Below are 5,358 nucleotides of genomic sequence, written 5' to 3'. Positions count from 1 at the left end.
TCAAATAGTGTGTCATTTTCGAGAAAAATAACCTTTTTAATCGTGAAAAATGAACAAAATCATTTTTCTCAAAAATGCGTAAAACGATTTTTTTCTTTTAAAAGCATTCAAAGTTGGAACATTTCTTAAAGTGGCAAAAACCGGTGCACCGATTTTATATATTGTTATTAAGTATCTTGTTTGAGGTATAAGTGTAAAAAAAATTCTCGACCGTGACAGGACTCGAACCTGCAATCTTCGGATTCGAAGTCCGACGCCTTATCCATTAGGCCACACGGTCAGTACGATTTCGGTATTTATATCCAGGACCCTCCTGCCCTACTTTCAAAAAAGTTATGTTTTATATTTGCAAAATAATTTTCGGTATTATATTTTCCTTACTTTTTATACAAAATTGCAATAATTGAACAAATTCTGTAGAAATTATTGGCCTTGAAGCATCAGCTTGAATAAGTATGAAGCTGAATGACTGAAGGATATTTTAATTGTATAGATTTTTTTCTTATGCAAAAATACTTCAATTTTTCTTGTAATCAAAATTGCTAAAATTTAATTATACAATTAATTATTTAAAGAAACAAATTTGCTTAGAAATGTATATAATAATTTAGCAAATGTTATTAAAATAGAAAACGTTAAAAATAGAAAAATTGAACAGAATGACAAGATGTTGTAACAATATTAATTAAATTGAAAAAAATAATATAATATATTTAAATTCTAAAAGAGGCAAAGCCTGTATCCAATTTAAAAACATTATTTTACGATTGTTTGATTCAAGTTAAAAAAAATGTTTTATGCGATACTTTTCAACAGACTTCTCTTTTTGATTTTCAAAATTTTTTCGGTTGTATATTTTTCTGATTTTCCATTAAAAATTGCAATTATTTAACAACTTTTCACGCGTTCAGTCAGTTTGAAAAAAATCGAACCGGATTTCAAAGCTCTTGTATAGCAAAAAAAGGAGTATATATATTTCAATTAAATATCGTTTTTCAGGTATAAGTGTAAAAAAATTATCGACCGTGACAGGACTCGAACCTGCAATCTTCGGATTCGAAGTCCGACGCCTTATCCATTAGGCCACACGGTCAGAACGACGTAATTTATTTTTCTGTTTTTGTAAACGGAATTCAAAATTGTTAATATTTGCTAAGCCGCGATGAAACTCAATATTTATCTTCACAGAGAGCCATATAATGAAAATAAAATATAATTATTTCGTAAATTATTATTTTGAATAATATTTAAAAAAAATTATTTTAGAAAAGTGCAGTTTTTTCCACAATTTTCTAGTTTTTATCTAATTTTCAATCAAAATTCGTTAAATAAATAATTAAAGTCAACACAATTAATTGTTCAAAATATTCATCATCATTATATTTAATCTGAAATTTGAATAATGCTATAAAATGTCATTTTTTTCTGAAATGTACAACTATTCATGTACTTTTCTCTTAGGGTGAATGGACAATTGATATCTGTTTATAACTATACGCTCTTATAGTATTTCTAGGCAACTGTTTTTTTCTGAAACCCTTAATTTTGTCTTGATTTTTTAGTTATACGCAAAATAAGTTTAAACAGAGAATTTAAAAAAATTATAATTTTATACAAAAGACAAAAACAAACAACGGAATAATTAGAAGTTGGTATGATGACAGGACTGTCAATTGAATTAAACATATTTTTTAATCAGCCCCCCCCCCACTAGCAAAATATATTCATGAAAAAGAAAGAGATGTCTTAAAATGTTTTACTTTCTAATATTTATTTATTATTTATTCATAACTAAAAAAGCAAATTTAAACATTTCAGAAAAAACTGCTACTTTCGAGAACTTATCTGAGAGCAGATAGTGATGAGCAATAATGAGTTGTTTAAAAAACTATTTTGATTAAATTGCAATAATTATTACCTTTCTAAGCGAAAAGTATACTGAAATTGATAAATTTCTGAAAAAAGCACCTATCTGGCATGAATGTAGATGAAGATAGTTATGAACAATGATGATTTGTTTGAAGTAATATTTTTGCTCAACTCAAACAATTATTAAGTCACTCCAAGTAAAAAAAAAGACAAATAGTTAGAAATGTTAAAAAACGACAACCTTCTACTATTAAACAAAGATATTCGTTAAATTAATAATCAATTCATTAAGCAATTATTTTTGTTAACATAAATTGTTTATTAATTTACTCTAATTAAAAAATGGAGAAAAAGTTTAAAAATTCAGAAAGAAAATGGCAACTATTTAGGGTTACTACAGAAGGAGTTAGCTCTAAATAATAATAATTTGTTTGAACAATTATTTTTGCTATATATTGGATTGAATATTAAGTTTAAGTGAAAAGTGAACGAAATGTTGAAAATTTCAGAAAAACTGCAATTTTCTATTACCAATCATGAGAATATTATTAACAATAGTCATAAATTGATTGAACAATTACTTTGTAACATACATTAATGATTACTTTTCTCTAATTGAAAAATAGTCGAAATGGTGAAACATTTAGGAAAAACTCACAAATATCTAATATTAATATAGAACAAGAAAGATATAAACAATAATAATTTGTTCAAATTATTATTTTTGCAAAACTGAATGAATTATTATCTTACTTCAAGTGAAAAGTGAACAAAAAGTTGAAAATTACAGAAAAACCAAAAATTTCTAGCATTATTGAAATGTGATATTATCGAAATAACGATAAATTGCTTAAAAAATTACTTTTGTAAACTATAATTCATTATTCACGTCACTGTTATTAAAAATTGGGCAAAGAGTGGGAAATTTTTGCTAAAATTGCTGAAAATGATATAAAAATCGCTTAAACAATATGTAAAAATATTTCATTATTTGTATAAGGTCGAATTTAATAAACTAAAAACAACTTGCACAAAAAAACAAAATCATAATTAGTGTCGAAAATTCGCAATAGCCATTTCTTTAGGCAGGGGTGTTTTTTGGGACCCTGTAAAACAGGCTATGGGGCAGATATTTAAAAAGTACACTAAAAAAATTGTTCTTGAATCAAGAAAATATTACTTCATTTAAGTCAATCGCAGGTACGAATGAGGACGATAGAATATGAGTGTGTTCTAAATAAATAAGTACTTGCTACCGTATGCTTGGAACAAGCGTACATTTTCCTAATCTGAGAAAATGTATTCTTAGATAGAATATCCCGTGCAGGAATTCCAATTGGGATCTGATAGGGGCCAGATCTGGCAGAATTTGGCCCAAATCAGGCTATCTAGATGAGGCCAGACTCGAAATGAAACGCGATGCCCGATCGGGGCCCAAGCGCTGCGCCCAGAGATAACCATACCTGGTCCCGATCGGGCCCATATTAATTTATTTTTTTTATTCTTAATTGAAAGGCATTCTTAAATAAAATAATATTAAAATCGAATAAATCACCTACTTAACTGAAATTTGAGAATATAAATATCAGGTTATCTAACCGATCGCGATATGAAAAAATTGGAGTATGTCAGACACTTTTTTTCGAGCAAACGGAAAAAGTCAAACAACGCAACATAACAGCCAGCATTTGTGTATGATAAACCATTAAAGTATTTTGCAATATATTTTTGGTTTTAATTTCTAAATTGAAGTTGCTTTCTATTTCTATATTGAACGTAATTGTGGAAAGTATCAAATCACCTAAAAATACGTGAAAATAAATATGTTTATGACGTCATTGTTGATCTGATTCGTTTTCACATTCAACAAATGAAATATTACTTTTGCTACTTTTCTTATAAAAAAATAACCTCATTTCGAGGGTAGATTTCATCTTATCATTCTTAATAAATTTACTTATTATAGTCTTCAACACGTAATTCAGGAATATTTTGAAGTATACGATACCTACGCATTCGTCTTGTGCTCACTTTTGGCATTTTTTCTCGTAAATGGAATGAGATACGCCAAAAAAGACAACATTTATATTACATTACATATACATTACATTACATATAAATTACATCACATTACATATTACATTACAACAATTATAAATAAGTATAATGAGAAAATTCATCAATTAAAAAAAAGTGTTAATAATTTGAAGAGAAATTAAAAAAGGGAGAGCGGATTAGCCACGAGCAACTACTGTAAATAACTCTGCTCGCCCGGTACGTGACGAATACAACAGGAACATTATATTACCGTCGCACCACTTCTAAAACGACCACTAAAAGGATCTTGAAAAGGACCCAAATCTCTCAAACTATCTCCGAGACTATTTTGTTTCAAATCGACTTTGTTTATAGACTCAAATGGGCCAAGCTATTTCGCTAAAGAAAACTCAGTTTTCTTTCGGTAGGGCTTTTCCAAATAATAATGGAGATATTTTTGACGCTTGACACTTTACGTTGAAACTTTGGCGATTTGGAGTCAACCCACTTTAGTCCCCGAAATTAATGGAGCGCCATCTACTGGCAAGCTTGGCTGTTAAGCCGGGGTCTAGAGGGGGCCAAATTTAACAACCACAAATTTGTGTGCCCGATCTGGCCCAAATCGGAAATAAGGCAAACATTTGGTAATTTCTGCATGTGTTAGGATAAATATATTCTTGAATCAAATAGTTGTCCTGATTCTATTATTTTCATGATTCAAGAAAATCGGTCCCTTATAAAAAGAAAATACTTGCTTCTTTCAAGTAAAATCAGCCAAGTAAACTAGCCTACTTGATTTAATGCAAAAAATTTTCATTTTAATATTTAGTTCGCATTTTATGGCTATCTGTGAAGATAAATATTGAGTTTCAACTCGGTTTACCTGATATTAACGATTCTGAATCGAATTGACGAAAAAAGAACAACACATTACATCATTCTGACCGTGTGGCCTAATGAATAAGGCGTCGGACTTCGAATCCGAAGATTGCAGGTTCGAGTCCTGTCACGGTCGACAATTTTTTTACACTTATACCTAAAACACGATATTTAACAACAATATGTATACACTCCTTTTTTGTTATTTTTTTCTCGTGGGAAATACGTGTTACACTTCGTGGGGTTTGAGCCTCTTCTAAATATCATTTTTTTTCAGAACAAAAAAAATTGATTTTTATATTCTCTTCAAAGAAGGAGCTAGATTTGTGTAGAATTAGATAGCCCCCTCCCACAATATTAAAAAAAATTAATCTACATAACGAGCGATATGAAAAAAATTCAAGAAAAACGCTAATTTTTCAAGGCCCTCCAAGATTATCGTTAAAGCTCTTTGAATTTTCTCGCATGATTGAAAATTTAAATTTTGACGGCACAAAAAATAATGAAAAATAACCAATTCCATTTTTTCGTCAAACTATGAAAGATACTACAAAAAATAAATGGACGAAAATT

General features: G+C 29.0%; 3 non-coding genes across 3 annotated transcripts; 1 reads left to right on the top strand and 2 right to left on the bottom strand.

The window, feature by feature from the left end:
- Positions 1-207: 207 nt before the first annotated feature.
- Trnar-ucg lies at positions 208-280 on the bottom strand. Its single transcript has one exon. It is a non-coding gene; the product is annotated as a tRNA-Arg (tRNA).
- A 740-nt stretch (positions 281-1,020) lies between these two features.
- On the bottom strand, positions 1,021-1,093 carry Trnar-ucg. The gene has a single exon. It is a non-coding gene; the product is annotated as a tRNA-Arg (tRNA).
- Positions 1,094-4,848: 3,755 nt separating this feature from the next.
- Trnar-ucg lies at positions 4,849-4,921 on the top strand. The gene has a single exon. It is a non-coding gene; the product is annotated as a tRNA-Arg (tRNA).
- The last annotated feature ends 437 nt before the right edge of the window (positions 4,922-5,358 follow it).

Source organism: Belonocnema kinseyi, chromosome 1 (assembly GCF_010883055.1).
Source record: "Belonocnema kinseyi isolate 2016_QV_RU_SX_M_011 chromosome 1, B_treatae_v1, whole genome shotgun sequence".
In the NCBI taxonomy this organism is placed as follows: domain Eukaryota; kingdom Metazoa; phylum Arthropoda; class Insecta; order Hymenoptera; family Cynipidae; genus Belonocnema; species Belonocnema kinseyi.
Note: the sequence above shows the minus strand (reverse complement) of the source record. Positions and strands in the feature narration are given on the sequence as shown.